The sequence below is a fragment of the Periplaneta americana genome, chromosome 9, assembly GCF_040183065.1.
Source record: "Periplaneta americana isolate PAMFEO1 chromosome 9, P.americana_PAMFEO1_priV1, whole genome shotgun sequence".
Lineage (NCBI taxonomy): Eukaryota > Metazoa > Arthropoda > Insecta > Blattodea > Blattidae > Periplaneta > Periplaneta americana.
Window position 1 is genome coordinate 106,924,080 of NC_091125.1, and position 24,726 is coordinate 106,948,805.

Genomic DNA, 24,726 nt, shown 5'->3' on the forward strand with positions numbered 1-24,726 from the left:
TCTATAAAGACTAGTTACGTTCCAAGTGCCAAATCTCAAAACCTTATTCCTTTGCTGTGGTCGTGCCAGAGAATCAGTCCTATTCCGAGGCTTATTATAGGGATACGTAACAAGCTGTTTTTTACGGTGATGGGTTGTTAGCCCTTCGCCCAACCCCCAAGCTGGAGGACCACCCCTTATCGGCTGTCCACGACTGCTTATTCAATATATTCGCAGCTACCCTCCATATCTGGAGGCCGTCTCCTCTATCCGCAACCTGAGGACGCGCCATGCCGTGGTGATAGGGACCCACAATACATGGATTGATAATATACAACAAGAATAAAAAATGGCAGGAGCACTTCTTACGAATGGACCATTCAAGACTGACCCAACAAATCAACAAATCATGTACTACATTCCTGAAAGCCAAAGGGATGTGGGACGCCGAAGAAAAAGATAGGAAGATGAATATTATTAATTTTTCCTATTTATATGGACGGAATAGGCCATACCGGTCTACAATGAAGATTATTATTATTATTATTATTATTATTATTATTATTATTATTATTATTATTATTATTCCAGAGGTGATTGTTATTCATAATACTTCATTCCATTCATTGAACACACTTAAATCTTACAGCAAATTTTGTTTATTTATACTAAATGCAATACCTACCGTATTAATTTCCGTATAGATATTACACGTGATTATTGAATGACTTTTAATAATGAACGTGAACGACATTATAACTTTTTCATTAAAATATTATTAGTTATATGATAAGCGATAACGTACTCAATTCCAACTTCGCTAATTTACAATTTGTACAGTATGCAAAGTTAAAAAGATGAACAAAATAATGGCAATGTCGTCGCAGGACGCTGTCCAGCAAGTTACCATGGAGGCACTCCAGGGTGTTAACTATACTTTATGAGAACAGCGCTGTGCCGTAATGGGTGGTTAAACAAATACACGCACAACTGCTGCGCGACTCTTGATTTATAGCAATGATAACTTCATACATCATAATACTTGGTTACACCCACCACGTAAGCAAATACTACACACAAAAACAATGAGGCAGCATTAACATTGGGGAGGTACTATGAATTCATAAATATTTAATTACAATATATTTTAAATTTAGAGCAGATTTTAACTGAAACTGTTTTCCTTACTGAGAACGCATTCAACACAAAGGAAAAAATATTTCACAGGATATTTCCTGAAGCAGTTATTGTCAATAGAACCAGATTAGAATTATACGATATATAAATTCGTACACGGAAAATAAAACAAAATATATATGGACGTATTTTAGAGAAGAAAACGAAAGCAATGAAGTCAAGTGTTTGAGAAGAAAAGTTAGAAATTATTTTAAATCGCTCTCCTGTATCACGTCGTATGGCCCCGCTTACAAATTCAAGAACAAAATGTGTAAGTATAGACCTACTAATTCTCGAACTCTCGAGGAACTGGAAGGTAGTAAGGCAGAACAATTTCTCAGCAACTCTCCAAGAACTCCTTCGTGTACAATTAATATTTGAAGAGAAAAATTCTCTCCGGCGCCGGGGGTCGAACCCGGGTCCTTGGTTCTACGTACCAAGCGCTCTGACCACTAAGCTACGTCGAATTAAATCCACAGCACCGGATCGAAATATTAATTGTCAACATTACAGAGATTTTTCTGTAGGACAAATTAATAAATCCATAATATTCTCATAATGCATCATATCTGCGGAATCCCGGGCAAATAAGTCACTTGACTGAGTACGCTCCTAGTATAGTGGCAGTTGACACTAGACATATACGTCGCCTAACTTGGAGTCAGGCCACAAAGGGAAACTCTGAAGGAAGAAGATTCGACCCGGTGCTGTGGATTGAGTTCGGCGTAGCTCAGTGGTCAGAGCGCTTGGTACGTAGAACCAAGGACCCGGGTTCGATCCCCGGCGCCGGAGCGAATTTTTCTCTTCAAATATTAATCGTCAACATTACAGAGATTATTCTGTAGGACAAATTAATAAATCATTAATATCCTTCGTGTAAATTCGAGCTTTTCAAGGATGCCACTTAGGCCTATACCGTGATGCACGCAGAGAAAATTTCTAACATCTGGCACAAAATCGGCGAGGACTTTTTGTTGAACCCTACTTGCTTTCTTACCAAAAGTTATGCTGCACGTTTTGATAGAGAAACAGTTGCAGTTACCGGTACGCTGCCTGGAGGCAAAGTACTGCTTGTTGTAAAACTGACACTGTACTATGTGACAGAACGGGGCACGGTATGGCATATGACACGATATGCGATGTGACGTGCGAATTTCCTGGACATTCTCCGAGCGATTCCGACCGCGGTGACAGCTGACTTATCGCGCAGCTGGGTAACGGCTTCTAACGTCCGTATTCTCAGTTCTAACCGCGCGTCAGAAAGTGATGCCAGATGTAAAGATATTTAATTTTTAGTAAATATCGCGGTTAGTGCAAAATTGATACGCATTTTGACAGTTAAATTTGTCTCTGAACTAACTTCCCCTTTTAGAGTTCTGATACTCTATCTCCAATGACGTCAGAGCGGTAAAGGGACCGAGTACCCTCGTACGAGTCAGCTCATACGAGCACTCTCCTAGAAGTGGTTGACACGTATCGCAAATCTGTCCTGCAGGGTATCGAAACTGTCGCAGACATGTTGATGAACCTAGAAATGCATCAAACTCTTTCCCGTATAGCAAACAGAAGAAATAAGGGCAGAAATTGGATTCTAAGGGGCGATGAATTGGGTGCATCTACGTAGCCTACTAATTTAACATTAAGCCAAAAACCAAGGTTTCCTAATCCTTTCCTTAAACATCACAGTCCTTGCACTTAGGCTTGCTTTGACCCATTGTGCGCCATATACCGGTAAATGCGATCATTGTTAAGGTCAACAGGTGGCCTGGGTGGTATTTGTGAATTCGATGCTAACAGGTGGACCATTCTATCTGCAGACGAGTAGTCTGATAAGTCTTAGGGCCCGAAGCCCCAAGTCCTTCCTATATTAGCAACTGAAACCTGTACCTACAACCCAGCCTATTTTCATTATTGCAGATAATAGATTAAATGAGGGGAAGATGGAGAGCGTCGGTCCAATGAAAGAAGGAAACGAAAGCACCCCGAGAAAACACTCTGCAACTCAGCACTCATCACCAGAGCTAGAAACTTCGTACCGATCGCTATCGCCCTATGCAGAGTACACTCAGCCAGGTACGACGTCATCAAAACACAGCTATAGCTACTCATAGAAGTAGGAACGTAGAGTGGAAAGGAAAACAAACTCGTCGCCAAGGCAATATTCCCGTTTCCGGAAAATAAAGACCTATGGAGCATTCGTAAATGCACAGCTAGTTACATAATTATGTTTGTTACATACATAGTACATAAACATAAAATATTAGGCCTACTGTAGAACTGGCAATGAAACCAACAAAAATAAAAATGCGGAAATTTTCATATACTTGGGGAAAAGATGAGTAAAAAATGAAATAGAAAAATACTTTTTGAAACTTTTATCATTAGAAACCATCAATATCAAGTTCCCAAAAGACGAATGGTTCGCAGATGGAAGCTCATGTTAATGCAGGTGCAGGAGTTTATTGTGAACTCTTCTGCTTTTATGCGGCAGAGGGCTACCACAAAACAGCATCTGACGGTGAAATTGAAGCTATCAGACACAACTCAATTTACTATATGAATCCTTCCAAAATGCAGTGATATTATCTGACGCTAAAGCAGCACTACGATCAATTGCTTCATTACGAATTCCCATTTCAAAAGAAATCACTGAGTGCACACAAGAAATTAGTACATTACTGACAAACAACAAAAGAATTGCACTGCTATGGATATCAAAGCATTGCCGAATTTTTGGAAATGAAAAGGCTGATGAATTGGCAGAAAATGAACAACTATACAGCTGATAACCTACAAAAAAGTAGGCCTACCTTATAATGATATAAAAAATTCACCTGAAAAGACCTCCGGCAGAAATACACCAGAATAAAGTAGTCCTGTGTGACTTACAAGTAGAAATAGGCAGAGAACATCTATGACCATGTTCATCCGTAAGTCCAGCAGTGAAAGTTATCGCACTGATCACTATTGGGAAGCTAGAGACGTAATGGGTCAGTGACGTAAAAATATAAATAATCTATATCATTGGAAAGAAAAATATTCAAAAGAATTCCCCTCAGTTTTCAAGTTTCCTCTTCTTTCATACATTTCACACAATATTTCAGAAATACTACAGTCTTTGTGTAGCAGTCCTTTATTGAATCCTGCCTTCCGTGTCCTGACTTAAACAGAAATTCTCAATAGAGCCCTAAACATTGCTCCTCCAGGTGTTCAGTGGCCGCCCTCTGCTAATCCGTCCCTCGATTTCCAATTGCCGAATGATCTTCGTCATTCGTTTGCTTTTCAGCCTCCATGCCCACACCATTGTAGTTTTCTTTGTTCAACTGCATAGGGTATAGCTTCGTTCACTTCCTAAGGTCTTCGTATTTCGAATTTCGGTATTCCTTATTTTTCTCGTAACGATTTTCTAGTTGCTTTTCTCTAAAAATCAATTTCAACTGACTTTAATCTGTCGATATGTTTTCACATTCGTCGTCCAAACACCAGAATTATACTGTGCAATATTAATTTCTATACATCAAATTATTTGTTCAATCAACGATTCTTACAGTCCACAACACAAAGTTTAACATACAGATTACTTTTCTTTATTTTTGTTTTATTGGAGATTATGAAGATAATTTTAAAGTCACCTTGGTTTAATTCAACGTGAACCCCAACTTCTTTAGTCAGATTATGATTTTACGAACAAAAAAAAAACACCTTTTGTCTGTAACTTTTTCTATCAAGCACCCTGCAGTGACTGAGTGATCAGACCTTCAGCCTGTGACGCAGGCGGTTCGGGTTCGAGTCCCGGTCAGTCCTGTTACACTTGTGGCAGACATGGTCGTAGTTGGTTTTTTTTGGGGGGGGGGGGTTCTCCCGTTTCCTCATATTAGTCGTCTACATTATTTCGTCAATATTTCTTCATTTCGTCATCATTCCATAGCATTCCCCGAGCGCCGGCTGGTGACACGAAGGGAGCTGGCCTAGGGACGAGTGAGGTTGCCTGCTCGAAACCTGGGTACGCAGCGAATCATAGTGTAGTCAGCAGGTGTGGATTTGGGAATGCGACTAGCTTGAGGGTTAGCACAATAAATCGTAAAAGGTCGTAGAGCTGGGTCATAGTTTCCCCTCCCGAAAATTTGTTTTAACGATTAAAAGTGCCATTATTATTGCAGATTTAAGAAATTTGTACTCTTTTTAATAAGTTGAGCGGATATAAGTCGAAGATAAGCAAGAGAAATCTGACTTATTTGTTTTCAGTATGTTTATGTGAAAAATAATCAAAATAAATCTGGCTAAGACAAAATCTTTCGAAGTATTACTTCGTACTGATGTTTCTCAGATGTGTTAAATATTTAATGGGAATAAGAATGTTATAAAAATAACGTTTAAGATAATTTTTTTTTTGCGTACATCAGAATCTGTTGAAGAAAGTTTGGATTTTTATTAAAAAGATATTAATTTGACCTTAAGTCACCTTGATAACCTCAACTAAATAAACACTGCCATTCTTTATCTCTTCAAACGAAGGTAAATTTATTTAAATTTGTATTCTCAAAAGCATTGTTTTCGAGATAAGCAGCTGAAAAGATTTAAGAAACAAACACCTCGCCTCGTACTCTTATGTATACTGTATCTAGAAATATTGATTGCAATATATTATTATTATTATTATTATTATTATTATTATTATTATTATTATTATTATTATTATTATTATTATTATACGAATTCAATAAAAATAGCGGAACACCTTATGCTGCAGGGGAAATGTGGTGGTGGCATTATAAGTTATTAAGATGTAACACTGTGCATCATTTCGGGTGATCTGACTGACCCAATAGCCTGAACGATTAGGCTGATAACTGGAAAGTGGAACATTGTTTCATGGTGTTCCCCTCCGAATCACTACCCACATTGTCTGCATCCTTATCGGCTTGCAGTTCAACAGATTTCCTGCATAATCGCACCTGCCCCATTTAGCAGAGCTGCCGGACCTCGAATATGGTAACTTAGATCACGTTCTATAGAGGTGCCAAACTACACAAGGCCTAGGCGTACTCATCGTTACCCAGTGGTTTTATCAGAATGAAGCCGGGATTCGATTCAAAATACAATTGTTGAGAGATATGTCTTAATACATTTAAAAGTTAATAAATCATAAATCATGATAATTACAGACTTCCGTATATAACAAGCCTGTCGTAGGCTACGCGCCGAAGTTCGAGGGCGTTTGTCGGACGTTGCACGCGTGCTGTTCACTTCAGTCTGTTGCGAGCTACTGAAGGAATTACTCATTCGTGCGTAATTTGGTTCAAGCTATTATATGTTTTCTAATAGTTTGAGGTCACTGAAGGGATTAGTTATTATAGAGAAGCTATTATGTTTTTCCTCATTGTTTGATAATGGTTTAAAGCATATTACAACGAGTTCTTGTAGTTTTAAGTAATGTAAAAGGCGGAAGAAAATATCCGACATGTCATTTCGTACATTTCGCAAGAAGCAATTAGTCCAGTATTTCAGGGCAATCATCGGATATAGGCCTATTAAAAATGTACTGAAGCACGAAGACACTTTGAACATCTCTTGTGATACGGGTAAAAAGCATTTTTATTTATTTTTAAGTTGTTTATAAACATTTTGCCGACTAAGCAGGTTTTAGAAATCACCGTAAAAACGTCAGACGATTTCGCAGTAACTGTGTGGAGCATATAACAAAAAAATACCGCTGAGCTTGCGGTGTAAGGGAAGCGTCATATATGTACTATGAAGACCGCTATTAATGGATATAGAAGACAACGTTGAAAATGTCTCTGGTAATTTTTTTTCTATATGTAGGAACTCATCGATATAATACATAGCGTTCCCTTAGATGATGTAGGTCGACCGAGCGGCGCGCGACCGACACAAAGACCATGCAACATGCGGAAGACCGTGTCCCTCACGCTCGGCAGTCCAATTCAGTCTCTCTGTAGGAGTGGTTTGTGTTGACGTTAGAGCGTGTGTATTCTTCTGATTGTGTTAGTAAGTGTTAGTTAGCTTGCTCACATGGCACCACAGAAATTTACATCAGAACAAAAAAAAAAAATCATGGTAGAGACATCTGAAAAAAGAGTGATTGCGGAAAATAAAAAAGACGATTTGCAAGAAAATTTCCTAATGTTACCGTTCCATATAGCACCAGCAACAAAAAACCACTACTACGTCATCTAAATTTAAACACTTCGCTAACACAATCAGAAGAATAACACGCAATCTGACGTCAACACAACCACTCCTACAGCTAGACTGAACTGGACTGCCGAGCGTGCGGGAGACGGTTTGTCGCGTTTCATGGCCTTCGTGCCGGTCGCGCGCCGCCCGGTCGACCTACATTATGTAAGGGAATGCTTTGTATTTGCTAGGTGTGACAGACATTATGAAATAGTCTAATCTAACTTAACCTCCATTATGAAATAGCTTTGGTAATATATGAAAACATCGTACTGATGGTAGTGGTAGTGGTAGTACAGGGCTTCTATTTATACTAACTGTACTGTACTAAACTAACAAGGTAATAAAATTTAACACGTGAAAGACACACAATACTTTTTCCGAAGTGATATAGTGTTAAAAGTTGTGTAATCAAGATGTATAATCAGAATTTCATCTTTCATGGTTGTCATATTGTTGGTTCAGTCACAAGGTGTGATTCTAGCATTTTGATTGGGTTATGGACATAGAGATCATTCCCTTTTCTGTCACCATATAGGGCTACATCGCAGACGACACCCCGGTGAAGGATGACCAGTCAGAAGAGAGTACTGTGTCAGACAAGTAGCCAATCCTGAACTTGATAAGCGAACAGTAGTTTTTATGCAGTTTTTTATACTCATAGGCAAACCATTCCCTTTTCTGTCACCAAATACATCGCAAACGACACCCCGGTGAAGGATGACCAGTCAGAAGAGAGTACTGTGTCAGATAAGTAGCCAATCCTGAACTTGATAAGCGAACAGTAGTCCTGGTTTTTATGCAATTTTTATACTCTTAGGCAAACCATTCCCTTTTCTGTCACCAAATACATCGCAGACGACACTTCGGTGAAGGATGACCAGTCAGAAGAGAGTACTGTGTCAGACAAGAGCCAATCCTGAACTTGATAAGCGAATAGTCGTCTTGGTTTGTATGGAATTTTTTATACACTCCCCTTTCTGTCACCAAATACATCGCCGCTTGGACTATAGTGCTGTGCCAGACAGCTGTGCTGTGCCTGAACTTGGTAAACGCCACCTTCTCATATTCTGACGCTCTTGTAGACGATTTCCATTGGCTTACAGTGACCCTTATTCTACGCAATTATATTTTGTACTTCTATGAACATAATTCCCTTCCTTACGTCACAAGGGATCAAGTAGTGGCACACGTTTCATGCTAATACTCGTACATAGAGATGGTAGATATTTAGCAACTTAAAACTACAAATCTAGTATTATTAGTACTTTTAATTTTAGGATTTAGCATTTTGTAGCGTTTTGGGATGGACCATTTTTTATGGAAAGTTTCATGATAGAAATTTAGTATCATCAATGTGTTAACAGCTGCATTTTGTCGATTTTCCAGTTAAAGGTTTAGAAAATAATAAGTAAGAAAAGGTACATAAAAATTACAATGAAATAAAATTGTGAACGAAGAAACATGCCCAAGATATGGGCCTGCTAATATAGAAAGGCCGCGTCTTAGGCAAACTCATTTTTTTAACATAAGATATTTTCTTTCCTTTCCATAATCTCTACATATTTTCTTTGCTTTGTTTTCGATCTCTGAGGAAGTAGCCTGCCACTTAACCCTACGTTGTTTTTCTGTGGTTTTAAATAGATGTTTCCTTTCGCTCGTGTGTGCCGATTATTTTTTATGTTCTTTTTTTTTATAAGCTAATCTCTTATTACAAAATTTGCAAATCAAATTATTAGAATGACCAACATAAAAATGCTCACTTTTACAATAACCCGCTCGTATGCTTAATGGTGACTTTATCCCGACCAATGTTACTACTCAATCACAATCACTCGTTACTACAACTGTTTGTGAGTCAACATTGGACCTGAAGAGATCGTATATGCAACCAATATTCTACCACCAGCACCAGACAAATTAGGTGAAAACTAGAGCTATTGTACAGATAATAACAAAGATGTGTGACCAAACTGTTTTAAAAAGGTGTAATAATATTTGTGTGGCGGCGCCTTTACATAGATTATGTTTTTTTTATTTAAAAAATGTCTCATGAAATATAATTTCTCTCTTATTTCGCATAAACACATACATTTCGCATTTTGTACTCAACTTCGCAATTTATTGCGAATTTAAAAACTATAGTGATATACTTAACCCGCTTTAAAACATAAAATTAATTATTTTGACAGCATTTGGGCACATTTCGCATTTATCGTGATTGCGAAAATCTACTTTCTCTACTAATACGTCAGGGTGCAGCAGTATCAATACTCACACATGTGAGCATGCTGCTCTGCAGTCCCTTTAAAGGCTACCTAATATGGTGTGAGCAATGCAATTTATTTACATATCGTTAATTTTACAAGTCGTCGCTTCAGTTCTTAATCGTTTTATCTCCACTACTTGGACAACTGAGAAAATGTGAATTGAAGTTTGATGAGTTAATTATGGAATATTGTAATCGCTTTTAATTAACTAAGTATTATAACTAAGATGTATTTTGTAAAACACTTATAATCAATCAATAAAAACGAATAAATGTATCAACATAGCCTAGTAATTCGGGATCATAATTTGTGTTGGAGATAGAACCCAAAAGTGAAAAGAAATAGAAATTTGTAACATTCATAAAGGGTGTATCTCCAATTTATTTTTTCTCTCTTTTACAAAACATTATTCAAAACACTTTTCTTATAATAATCAACATAATTGCAGCTATGTATTGTAACATTGATTTTAGATCTGTTTTCTTTTCTTCTGATACTTTTACAGTCTCCTTTATTCGAGCTGCCACAGGTAGGGTAAAGTTGCCTAATTCCGTGATACTCCTAATCCCATGATACTTTTTTTAAATTGAATCTCAGTCAAAGCTTTGCATTTGACCATAGCGCCAGACATCTTTCTCGAAAGATTGTATCTTTCGCCTACTTTTGAGACATCGATGAGCTTCCTAGCAAGATACCCAATCCCGTGACATAGTGAAAAAAAACGTATCACGGAATTAGGCAACTTTACCCTATACTTTGCAAGGTCTTTTCAAGATTGTGTTACACAGCTGAAGGCCTTGTTTTTATGTCTTTCACTAATTTTATCGAAATTAACTGTGAATCAAAACCTAATCTACACTGAAGTTGTAGTAAGTTTTCCTGTGTGTACAGAATTTGCTTCACCTTCGCATAGGGGACGTTGAAAAATTTAATGTTAACTGTTGAATGTTGTAGTTTTCTTGACTCTTCATTCCATGTACCATTAAATGAACAATCCTGGTTTTAATGCACTATAGATTTCGTAACAGTGAAACAGGACTAAATATTTCTGTGAATCGCAGTTTTGTTTCTACGACTCTGTGCACAGCATCTACCTCCTGCACTAAGCTGTGACCTGGATCTAAAAATTTCTGTTCAATGAATTCTACTTGTCTGTTTTGTTCATAAATGGTAAAGTGTCATATTTTTCTTCCAACTAGAAGGATCCCTCTTTCTTCTTAACAATACAAAAAAGAAAGAACGTTCAGAAAGGTGGCGTGATAATAAATGGAAAGCAGGTTATGTAAGTACGATACATAAACATTAATATTTTAAATATGACTTCACTGAAAGCCGAAACAGTGGATAGGGCGTATTATAATGTATTGTACCACTGTAAGCTACCTTATGAAATACGTCACATGAAGTTCACATTACAATTATTGACACCACGAGCCAATAGATTATACATCTTGAACTTCATTACAATAAAGCCATAAGTTAACAGGTACTATAAAATTAATGTAAATACTTATTAAAACTACAAAACATGCACATAAACACAAATAGTTTTTATTATTTACCTACTGATTTAAATTATTATCATCATTTTCTAAATTCAAAATTTCTTCTTCTATGTTGTCATATTGTTGGTTCTGTCACATAGTGTGATTCTAGTATTTTGATTGGCTTATGGACATGGAACTAAAAAGAACTGAATAACACCACACTTATGGGGTTAGAACAAAAAAGAATTGTTGATTTTTGTCTTACTGTCCACAATTCTTAGCATATTATGATGACTCAGAAACTTTATAACAATAAGAATTAAATTCTACAGTTAACTCAATTTTTTTGGGTAAAAAAAATGGAGATAGAACCATTAAGAACTGAAGCGACGATATATCTAGACGATAAAATGTGAGTAACAACTCAGAGTCACGAGTGAGTTATATCCAGGAAGGGAAATATTTATTAATATGAAATTCAGACTAATTACTCACTCGACACTTTACCACTCAATGAGCTGTCCGAAACATCTCACTCACTCGCAAGCAGTTTTAATAATATCTGCCATTGCCGCCATTGCCTCTAGGAAGCTTCGCCACTGAGCAGCAGCAGAAGCAGCAGTAATAGTAGTAGTAGTAGTAGTAGTAGTAGTAGTAGTAGTAGCAGCAGCAGTAGTAGTAGTAGCAGCAGTAGTAGTAGTGGCAGCAGCAGCAGTAGTATTATACTTGAGAAGGTCTATGTTGGCAGAGCTACCTGATGTCTTGGGAAGGGTCAGGGAGGGTGAGTTGAACTAATCCTATGACACAAACACTTGTATAACAGCACTTCCTCTTTCTTTCGTCCCTCTCCCTCATCAGCACATCTGGAAAGGTTGTCAGTGGTGGATGTTATTACAACTATGCGTTAGCGACATTTTTCAGTGTAATTTGAGAAGGTGCCTATAATCATTTTATAATTATTAAAATGTTAGAAGTGTTGTGCTTTATATTAGGTCTACTTGTCCTAGTGTTCGTGATTCTTGGTTTAGGAATAAGAGGAAAGAAACTGCAGTCTGACGCCAGGGATATAGTGTGCAATGTACATAAGTTTTTCGTAGAGGAGTATGATGCCTTGAAAGTCGGAAATCCTACAATAAGAGTAGTCGAAGTAGCGAAGCGAACTGCTGCTGCATGTGGAGTATCTGAACGCACTGTTTACCGTATTCTAATTGAAAAGAGAGAAGCAGATGAATCAGAATGAAAAGTGTCAACTCCGGGCAAAATGTGGCCGCAAAGAACTCCCACGAAAACCAATACAGACTCGTTCACTGCGGCCGCCATCAAGAGGCAGATTTACTCCTTGTATAAAGCTGATTTCATTCCGAGTGTGGAAGATATTCGTGATGCTCTCGATAAGTCTGGGTTATTTTCTGGCAGCAAATGGTCGGTATGGGAATTACAAAAAAACTTAATTTCCGTTACGCTAAGAATAACTTCGGATGGAAGCTTCTGCTAGAGAAACCCAACATAATTGCTAAGCGATTCCATTTCTTAAGGAGGATGCGCGACTTAAGAATAACCGGCCGCCCTATCGTTTACCTAGCCGAAACATGGATAAACATTAATTACACGAAGAGCAAAATTTGGGGTATGTGACGATAGTGAACGTGCCCTCAGGAAAAGGGGGATTACTTATTATTGTGCGTGCTGGATCTTCCTCTGAATTTATACCAGGAGCCTATCACAGTTTTAAGTCAAAATCTACCAACGATCCCTATGAGGAAATGAACGCCGTTAATTCCAAACATTGGTTCGAAAACAACCTCCTTGCGAACATTCCACAAAACAGCATTATAGTAATGGACAACGCCTCTTACCATTCTGTACAGTTAAATAAAGCTCCCACTTCTGCATCTTCTAAATCAGACATGCAGTCTTGGTTACGTCAGAACAACATAGAGTATGACCCAAAGGCGACAAAAATCGTACTGTACGACATAATAAAATTAAATGGTAAGGTACGAACTGGATACCTTAGCTCAAAGTGAACCATACCGGCATACCGTAGTACGACTGCCATCATACCACTGCAACTTTAGTGTCATTGAGTTCATCTGGGCACAAGTGAAAAATGATGCCGCTAAACACAATGTATCTTTCAAATCCAGTGAAGTTCTAAAATTAGTTAAGAAGCGTTGTCCAAGATCACGCCAGAGAATTGGAAAAATGCGTGTGAACATGTTAAAAGGGAAGAGAATTTTTATTGGGAAAGGGATGGAATGATTGACAAGGCGGTGGATCGTTTCGTAATAAGTTTGGACTCTGATAGTGACAACATGAAAGTAGAAGAATCCGCCACTGCATATACAGATAATTTCATGGAGGGTTTCTGTCTCTTGCCACCATCCCCCCCGCAGAAGACCGGTCAGCCACGGAGTGAGTGAGAGGTAAGAACTATATCTTTCTCTGTCTAAATTTCTCTGCCAACTAAAGAATTCTATACTATAGTAGTAGTAGCAGCAGTACTAGCAGTAGTAGTAGTAGTAGTAGTAGTAGTAGTAGTAGTAGTAGTAGTAGTAGCAGTAGTATTAGTTGCAGCAGCAGCAGTAGTATTAGTAGTAGTAGTAGTAGCAGCAGTACTAGCAGTAGTAGTAGCAGCAGCAGCAGTACTAGCAGTAGTAGTAGCAGCAGCAGCAGTAGTAGTAGTAGTAGTAGCAGCAGTAGTAGTAGTGGCAGCAGCAGCAGTAGTATTAGTAGTAGTAGTAGCAGTAGCAGCAGTACTAGCAGTAGTAGTAGCAGCAGCAGTAGTAGTAGTAGCAGTAGTATTAGTTGCAGCAGCAGCAGTAGTATTAGTAGTAGTAGCAGTAGTACTAGCAGTAGTAGTAGTAGCAGCAGCAGCAGTACTAGCAGTAGTAGTAGCAGCAGCAGCAGCAGTAGTAGTAGTAGCAACAGTAGTAGTAGTGGCAGCAGCAGCAGTAGTATTAGTAGTAGTAGCAGCAGTACTAGCAGTAGTAGTAGCAGCAAAGTAGTAGTAGTAGTAGTAGCAGCAGCAGCAGCAGCAGTAGTAGTAGTAGTAGTAGTAGTAGCAGCAGCAGCAGCAGTAGTAGTAGTAGTAGCAGCAGCAGCAGTAGTAGTAGTAGTAGTAGTAGCAGCAGCAGTAGTAGTAGTGGCAGCAGCAGCAGTAGTATTAGTAGTAGTAGTAGTAGTAGCAGTAGCAGCAGTACTAGCAGTAGTAGTAGCAGCAGCAGCAGTACTAGCAGTAGTAGTAGCAGCAGCAGTAGTAGTAGTAGCAGCAGCAGCAGCAGTAGTAGTAGTAGTAGTAGTAGTAGCAGCAGCAGCAGCAGTAGTAGTAGTAGTAGTAGCAACAGTAGTAGTAGTGGCAGCAGCAGCAGTAGTATTAGTAGTAGTAGTAGTAGTAGCAGTAGCAGCAGTACTAGCAGTAGTAGTAGCAGCAGCAGCAGCAGTAGTAGTAGTAGTAGTAGTAGTAGTAGTAGCAGCAGTAGTATTAGTTGCAGCAGCAGCAGTAGTATTAGTAGTAGTAGCAGCAGTACTAGCAGTAGTAGTAGCAGCAGCAGCAGTAGTAGTAGCAGCAGTAGTAGTAGTAGTAGTAGTAGTAGCAGTAGTAGTAGTGGCAGCAGCAGCAGTAGTATTAGTAGTAGTAGTAGCACTAGCAGCAGTACTAGCAGTAGTAGTAGCAGTAGCAGTAGTAGTAGTAGTAGTAGTAGTAGTAGTAGTAGTAGTAGTAGTAGTAGTAGTAGTAGTAGTAGTAGTAGAGGAAATCAGGTAAATATGGGGACTCAGATAATATGGACACTTTTAAAATAATGCCCATGTTACTCTAATTCTTCATGTGGTACAAAGTTACTGACTGACCAAAAATAAAGAAAATAGTTAAATATCAAACTAAACGTTCGTACATTGGAAACTAAAGAAAACTGAAGATACATTTAGCTAATTTACGAAGATCTGTGAAAATTAATAACAAACTGCAACTTCGTAAGATTGGAAACTAAAGAATAATTTTGACTAATCTATCAAGAAAAATGAAAATACTGAAATAACAAATTACAATTTTGTAACATTGAAAAATAGAGAAGATAATTAAATGACCCCTAATAAAAATGAAATACCAAACTACATTTTCGTGTTTTATTTTAATCTAGAGAAAACAGTTAAAATCCAACACTGCAATTTAGTTTTGCTGACTGTACAGCAGACCTTATGGGAGAATTGTTGCAGAAAATTTATCTCACAGCCGCAGCCATGTATCTACATATACACTAACCTTTTCTGACTTCGATCTGCATTCCTTTTTACAAAGAAGAGAAAAGGCTTTTCTTCTCAACGGGTCAGTCAGTCGACTTCCCACTGATCGTCGGCGGTCACTAAGATAGATCTGCCTGGATGAGTGGGCAAGTCACCCCACTCGCCAGGGGGTGAGGTCAACGCGTACAGCTACCACAAAAAATTCGCACTTCAAAACGAGCCGACCCAACAACTGTTTGGTTTACAACGCCGCTCATATACCCCGTGCACGAACCAATTTCCTTTAATTATTCGCTTCTTTTATTTTAACAGACATACATTCAGACAGACAGATTGACTGATTTTCAGGTACAGTCGGTACGAAATAAAAGCGTTCGTATTCGTGAAGCTAGTCCGACGAAAAAGAAGATTTTGTCGTAAGATGTTGTGGAGATGTGCGAAAAGATTGAAATGGAGATAAGGAAAAGAGGAAGAGAATGAAATGTAGGAAGAGAAAAGATGTAAGAAGGGAAGGAAAAGGAGAACAAAGGTAATGGAAAAAGAATCAAGGAAAAAAAAAGGATATATGGCAGGAAAGAAGGCAGAAAGAAATACGGTAAATGAAAAGAATAAGTAGTAGAAAGTATGGTAGAGAAGTAGGAACAAATAATAGGAGGTTCACCGCTGTGAAGTAACGGTCAGCCTGCCTTACCGTCAAACGAGCTGACCCGGGTTCAAATCCGGGTGGAACAAGTTACGTGGTTGAGATTTTTTGCAGGGTTTTCCCTCAACCCATTAAGAGCAAATGCTGAGTAACTTTCGGCACTGGACCCTGCACTCATTTCGCCGGCATTATTACCTTCATATCATTCAGACGCTACATAACCACAGTAGTTGATAAAGCGTCGTAAAATAACTCACTAAAAATAAAACAATAGGCGATGAGACAGAGAAAAAATAAAGAGAACAAGTAATAGCAGATGAGACGAAGAATAAATAAAAGTAACAAGCAACAGGAAATATGGCAGAGAAGTGAAAATAAGAAGTAACGAGATATAAGGCAGAGAAGAAGTATAAGTAAAACGCAATAGGTGATAGATAACAAAAACAAGTAATAGGAGATAAGTAGAGAAGAAGTGAAACACAGATAATAGCAAATAAGACAGAGAAGAAATAAAAGTAACAAGCAATGAATGATAATTTAGAGAAGAAGTAAAATTAACAAGTAATATGAGATAAGCTACAGGGAAAAGAAAAAGAACAAATAATAGGAGAAAAGGCACAGAAGATGTAAAAGTAACAAGCAATAGATGTTAAAAATATCAAGTAACAGGAGGTAGGTAGAGAAATAAAGAGAATAGTAAATAACAGATAGAAAAGAGAAGAATAAAAGTAACAAGTAATGGGTAATAAGTCAGAGAAGAAGAAAAAAGAACCAGTAATCTTAGATAAGGTAAAGGAGTGGTAAAAAGAACAAGTAATAGGAGATAAGGCAGAGAAGTAAAAAGAACGAGTGGTAGGAGGTAAGACAGAGAAGTGAAAATAACAAGTAATAGGAGGTAAGGCAGAGAAGAAGTAAAAGTAAAGAGTAGTTGGAGATAAGGCGGAGAAATGAAAATAACAAGTAATAGGAGGTAAGGCAGAGAAGTGAATGTAACAAGTAATAGGAGGTAAGGCAGAGAAGAAATAAAAGTAAAGAGTAGTTGGAGATAAGGCGGAGAAGTGAAAATAACAAGTAATAGGAGGTAAGGCAGAGAAGTGAATGTAACAAGTAATAGGAGGTAAGGCAGAGAAGAAGTAAAAGTAAAGAGTAGTTGGAGATAAGGCGGAGAAGTGAAAATAACAAGTAATAAGAGGTAAGGCAGAGAAGAAGTAAAAGTAACTAGTAATAGGAGATAAGGCAGAGAAGTGAATGTAACAAGTAATAGGAGGTAAGGCAGAGAAAAAGTAAAAGTAAAGAGTAATTGGAGATAAGGCGGAGAAGTGAAAATAACAAGTAATAGGAGGTAAGGCAGAGAAGAAGTAAAAGTAACTAGTAATAGGAGATAAGGCAGAGAAGTGAATGTAACAAGTAATAGGAGGTTGGCAGAGAAGAAGTAAAAGTAACTAGTAATAGGAGATAAGGCAGAGAAGTAAATGTAACAAGTAATAGGAGGTAAGACAGAGAAGAAAAGTAACGAGTAATACGAGATAAGGCAGAGAAGTGAAAATAATAAGTAATAGGAGGTAAGGCAAATAAGAAGTAAAAGTAACTAGTAATAGGAGATAAGGCAGAGAAGTGAATGTAACAAGTAATAGAAGGTTGGCAGAGAAGAAGTAAAAGTAACTAGTAATAGGAGATAAGGCAGAGAAGTGAAAATAACAAGTAATAGGAGGTAAGGCAGATAAGAAGTAAAAGTAACTAGTAATAGGAGATAAGGCAGAGAAGTGAATGTAACAAGTAATAGGAGGTTGGCAGAGAAGAAGTAAAAGTAACTAGTAATAGGAGATAAGGCAGAGAAGTGAAAATAACAAGTAATAGGAGGAAAGACAGAGAAGAAGTAAAAGTAACTAGTAATAGGAGATAAGGCAGAGAAGTGAAAATAACAAGTAATAGGAGGAAAGGCAGAGAAGAAGTAAAAGTAACGAGTAATAGGAGATAAGGCAGAGAAGTGAAAATTAACAAGCAATATGAGGTAAGGCAGAGAAGAAGTAAAAGTAACGAGTAATAGGAGGTAAGGCAGAGAAGTGAAAATAACAAGTAATAGGAGGCAAGGCAGATAAGAAGTAAAAGTAACTAATAATAGGAGATAAGGCAGAGAAGTGAATGTAACAAGTAATAGAAGGTTGGCAGAGAAGAAGTAAAAGTAACTAGTAATAGAAGATAAGGCGGAGAAGTGAAAATAACAAGTAATAGGAGGAAAGGCAGAGAAGAAGTAAAAGTAACTAGTAATAGGAGATGAGGCAGAGAAGTAAATGTAACAAGTAATAGGAGGTAAGACAGAGAAGAAGTAAAAGTAACGAGTAATACGAGATAAGGCAGAGAAGTGAAAATAACAAGTAATAGGAGGTAAGGCAGATAAGAAGTAAAAGTAACTAGTAATAGGAGATAAGGCAGAGAAGTGAATGTAACAAGTAATAGAAGGTTGGCAGAGAAGAAGTAAAAGTAACTAGTAATAGGAGATAAGGCAGAGAAGTGAAAATAACAAGTAATAGGAGGAAAGGCAGAGAAGAAGTAAAAGTAACTAGTAATAGGAGATAAGGCAGAGAAGTAAATGTAACAAGTAATAGGAGGTAAGGCAGAGAAGAAGTAAAAGTAACGAGTAATAGGAGATAAGGCAGGGAAGTGAAAATAACAAGTAATAGGAGGTAAGGCAGATAAGAAGTAAAAGTAACGAGTAATAGGAGATAAGGCAGAGAAGTGAAAATTAACAAGCAATATGAGGTAAGGCAGAGAAGAAGTAAAAGTAACGAGTAGTAGGAGATAAGGCAGAGAAGTAAAAATAACAAGTAATAGGAGGTAAGGCAGAGAAGAAGTAAAAGTAACGAGTAATAGGAGATAAGGCAAATAAGTGAAAATAACACGTAATAATATATAAGGCAGAGAATAAGTAAAAGTAACAAGCAGTGGGTGTTAAGACAGATGAAATAAAAATAACAATTAATACGAGTAGAAGATAAGGTAGAGAAAAAGTGAAAAGACAAGAATGAGGAGAGAACCGATGAAAAGAATAATCCAAAAAAAATTACGAATGAAAAAGAAAAGCATCAGAAGAAGACAGAGCAGAGAAAAGAATAGTGGAACAAGAATTCCAGTTTGTGTCCCTTGTTTTGTGATGTCTCAGCGGTTGTCATGTCGTGCTAACCACACTCTCAGGGAGATCTGTATTCTGTAGTTTCTAATGTTAGTGTATAAAAATAAATAAATAAACTAGACATATGTAAATGCATAGAGAATTAAGAGAAAAAGTAAAAGAAGGAATAATGCTGAATTTAATATCAACGCTAACGCCTAAGCCTCACTTTCTGGTAACCAAAATAATAAACTATATAGTGTGACTAGTGAGAAAGTAAAGCGGAAGCTTACAACTTGTTTCTATACGAATTATCGTGGGCAGAATAAGTCTCGGTGACTTTTTATGTGAGAGAGAAAGAATCAATTCGACTATGAAACCACCCAAGCAACAATCTCATAGATGGAAACTTACTACACCAACTGCAACTGTCACAGGAGTCTAAAAGATATTTTATAAATTCTCTACAAGCGTAGCGGTATTTGCTTGAAAGACATTTTCCAATTTTACCAACTTTTTGAGCACAAAGGAATCTTCCAAGAATGTTTCCTACCCCCTGCTAAGAGCAATGTAGTGCTTATCCCTCAAAAGAAAATTTTCCCCTACAACTTCTCCTCTTCGTATTCCTAGAGCAATTCGAGGACAATGAACAGCAGCAGAAAGAGAAAACTTAATTTTCTTGCGACAAAAGTACAATGTACTTTGAGAAAACGGAGACTCTAAAACGGAGTGAAGTCAGGCTTTCTAAAGGACAGGGACAGACAAAGAGAACTCGGGAGAAATAAAGCTTCCCTTCCTGGGGAAAGTAGATTCAAAGCCAAAAAACACGGGCCAATTTCTCAACTGGAATGTGCAGTACGTGGTCTCCCTTGGCCGAGTGGTCAGCCTCTTTGGCTTCCACTGCGGCGATTCAGGTTCGATTCCCGTCTGGATCAGGGTGAAATTTGGATGGACAAAACGAATGTTGAAAGGTTTACTCGGGGTTTTCTGTTTCCCATCATATTATCATCATCATCCCAACAATAACAACCCAGAATCATCCTTTTACTCTGCATGGTGCGTATACTCCAGAACAGATAAAACGGCTGAAAAGTTAAACAGTAAAGACAATTCAAGAGGTCCTAAGTCCTTTTTTAGATTTTAACTTGCTTTATTCACGTTTTAATTTATCCTTTTCAAGCCTAGAAAGGGTGGAAGTTAAGGTAGTACATTAATTGTAGGATGTGATTCCTTAAAATATAACGAAGAAAAAAGTCTAATACCATTTTGCTCGTTTTTGCGAGGTTTTTGAAGAAATAATACTTTTATGCCGACATTTCGATCGCGAATTTTACGAATACTGTTTAAAATACGGTTTAATTTCTTGTATAACAACGAAGAGAACGGTTGTTATGTTCATGTTGCAGCAGTATTTTAATTAGAAAATTCACAGATTTCGAATTAATCGATTGAAGAAACATTGGAAACATTGATTGTCGAGTCACGTACAGAAGGTCTAAAAATCTGACATCGCTGTCGAGACGGTAGACGGTTTGCGTAGTACTCGCAACTGATCAGCTGTTGTAACGTTTACACTGCATTAGTGTGCAGTAGGCCTATTCGTAAAAATCGCGATCGAAATGTCGGTATAAAAGTATCATTTCTTCAAAAACCTCGCAAAAACGAGCAAAATAATATTAGACTTTTTTGTTCGTTATATTTTAAGGAATCACATCCTACTATTAATGTACTACCTTACCTTCCACCCTGTATATAACTGTGTAAGTTTAATTAACAGACTCTCCTAATTCTTGACTTAGTGCCTGCATTTTTTTTTCAAACGGATCTAATGGCGTCAAATTTATTTTATCAGTTTTTATCATTTTCCTCATAACTTGTCATTTGGGCTTAGGCAAGTTTGGAATTCACCTCTTCAATTACTATTGTTATTGTGCAGTACGTGAATCTATGTCAAAGCTATGGGCATGTAGATTTGACCGAAATCTGCGATTCCATTACCAGATTTTGTATTCTCCCAGAATCCGAATATAACAGTGAAGATGGAAAGCGTTTAATATACCAATAAAATGTTGGCCAAAGCACGGTAAAATTAACCATTAAGCATATGCCGCATTTTTAAGACCCAAACCAGAGTTGAAATCCGATGAGAGTAATTCTTATTCTATTACCGCCATTTTAAAAATTCTTCGTTATTGTCGTCATAGTAGTCTCTATCACAAAATTCCGTGAAAAAAAAAGACTGATATAGCCCATAAGAATAATTCTACCTGTCATAATATAGGCCTAGTGATCTATTCCATGTCAAATTACTAATTATAAACTAATAGTGTTATGTGTAAAGTGACTCGTAATAGTTAACGCTCTTCTTATTTTAGCGTCGATGAAATTGGTGGTAATGAGATGAAATTTGGAGGGATTCGTCATTTAATTACCTGAAATTAGCTTTGGAGTTAAAATCTCAAACAGATAATAAACAGCCCAAGCGGGAATCGAACCCACGTCTAAGTGTATCTCTGTATTCAATAGATATTATTATTATTATTATTATTATTATTATTATTATTATTATAGATATTACTAGATCTAATAATAATAATAATAATAATAATAATAATAATAATAATAATAATAATAATAATAATAATAATAATAATAAAAGTTTTATACAAAAAGCAGTGATCAGGTCTTTGTAGGCCATTAAAGAAAATAAAAAGAATTCCCAAATAATTTATCTCCCTATTCTTTTTGAAGCTAACCTTCGTGAAAACTAATATACAGTACCGCATTTATTGAAAATTACTTACTTACTGGCTTTTAAGGAACCGCCCTCACATAAGCCCGCCATTGGACCCTATCCTGAGCAAGATTAATCCATTCTCTATCATCATATCCCACCTCCCTCAGATACATTTTAATATTATCTTCCCATCTACGTCTCGGCCTCCCCAAAGGTCTTTTTCCCTCCGGCCTTCCAACTAACAGTCTATATGCATTTCTGGATTCACCCATACGTGTTATATGCCCTGCCCATCTCAAACGTCTGGATTTAATGTTCCTAATTATGTCAGGTGAAGAATACAATGCATGCATCTCTGCGTTGTGTAACTTTCTCCATTCTCCTGTAACATCATCCCTCTTAGCCACAAAGATTTTCCTAAGAACCTTATTCTCAAACACCCTTACTTAATCTCTGTTCCTCTCTCAAAGTGAGAGTCCAAGTTTCACAACCATAAAGAACAACAGGTAATATAACTGTTTTATAAATTCTAATTTTCAGATTTTTTGACAGCAGACTGGATGATAAAAGCTTCTCAACCGAATAATAACAGGCATTTCCCATATTTATTCTGTGTTTAATTTCCTCCCGAGTACCATTTATATTTGTTACTGTTGCTCCAAGATATTTGAACTTCTCCACCTCTTCGAAAGATAAATTTCCAATTTTTACATTTCCATTTCGTACAATATTCTGGTCACAAGACTTGTCTTTTCAGGATTTACTTCCAAAAATCTCTCTTTACTTGCTTCCAGTAAAATCCCTGTGTTTTCCCTAATCGTTTGTGGATTTTCTCCTAACATATTCACGTCATCCGCATAGACAAGCAGCTGATGTAACCCGTTCAATTCCAAACCCTCACTGTTATCCTGGACTTTCATAATGGCATACTCTAGAGCAAAGTTAAAAAGTAAAGGTGATAGTGCATCTCCTTGCTTTAGCCCACATTGAATTGGAAATGCATCATTTATTGAAACTATTTCAATTTTTTTTTTTAATTTTCATCACAGAAATGGAGATTTTTCGCAGAAAAAAAAGAATAATTTTCGCGAAAATTTGTAACAAATTTACTATCATAAATCAGTCACTTCTATTATAACACCTCCATAATACTACAGCACTTGGTGAATTTCTCTGCCATATCTCTCATTCATCAGTAATAAAAAGAAACCTGGCCCTGCTTATAATTATTATGTTTAGTTCTCATCTAATATATCACTCCTGTTGCTCAAGTTTGAAGGTAGCTTCAGGAAGTGCATTCACTGCTCGTGCTCGTTAACGGGATGTTGTATTCCTTTTCCTATTACATAAAGGGGAATCTAAGAACAGCTTGACGTTAGGGTTGCCAGGAGAGGGTTTAAAGCAAGCATCCAGTAGTTTGCCGTCGTCATATTCATTATGCGTGAATTAGTGCAATGTGGTGGTAGCAAGCGTTTAGGAAATCTCCAAAATCCAAGTTGCTCTCCCACCATATTTGCTTCAGCTTCCTCTACTAAGTTCGCATCTGTATTGAATTTAATGACGGAATAATTTCTACCCCTTATATCATACAAAGGCGTTCAAAAGCGATGGGGACTGCAAGCCCACCAAGGGGAATAGCAGTAAGATCTATGCTACAGTCTTACTATGTTTCAAAAGCTCCATTTTTCTCTTAATCCCGAGTATAGGAAGTTACCTAACAATTTGCCCCATTCGTAAATTCCTTAAGTTTGTAAAGCCATGCAATTCACGTTCAGATAATAATTTTTTATTTACAGGGCGAGACTAGGGGACAGGTTAACTTTCAATTTTGTTTATCCCCTATTCTCTCTTAATTTGCCATTCTCTGTAGCCTAATAGTTACCATATTTGTCACTGGATTCGTGGTCTGAGATTTCCAACCCAAATAATGTCCCTTAAGAACGTTATATGCCTTTAGCATAGCTACTTTAGGGAGGTAATAAAGCTGGGTTGATCATGTCATAGAAGTACGACACATACAAGAACCATTCCCTGAATTAGAGGACGATAGGTAAAATTTGTTGCCTATTTTTCGCTGACGTCAAAATTCAATCGTAGCTCAAGTGTGTGTGAGATTGTTCTGAACTTTATTTTACCTGTAATCCAAATGAAAATGCTAATTAAATAAATTTTCATTTCTTTTACAGTTTTATGTCCAAGGGCAGATCCTTCACTGCAAACCAGGATTCTCCAATCTTCCTTCTTTTCCGCCTACGTTTTCGACTCTGCATATAATCCATATACAGTATTATCTTAATGTTGTCTATCATCTGATATCGTCTTCTGCCTCCGAACTTTTCTCCCGCTCACCATTCCTTCTACTGTATCCTTCAGTAGGTAGTTTATTTTTAGCCGGTGACCCAGCCAATTTATTTTCTTCTTCCTGATCAGTTTCAGCATTACTGTTTCTTTATTCACTCTTTCTACATAGCTATTTCGTAGAATTTCACTCCATATTTGCATCCTACTTGGCCACGTACTGGGGTTCTGTAAGAAGGAGAGCTACTGCGTAACAACAGACACCATCATGCCCGTACAACAATTGTCAACCTGCTAAGAAACAGAGGATGGGAAGTACATGAGGAGATTCATTTTGTGTCTGAAGATGATTCTCATAGAAGAGTCGATATAATTGCCGTCAATAGGAGAACCCAGAAAGCGATGGTCTTAGACCCTACGATTTGCTTTGAACGAAACACAAATAAAGCACTGCAAATAAATGATGACAAGCGAGCTAAATATGTACCTTGTCTTCCATACCTCAGTGAAAAATATGGCATTTCGCTTTACACCTGGGATGTTACAGGCTTACTTTTGGAGCGAGGGGTTGTTTACCAAAATTT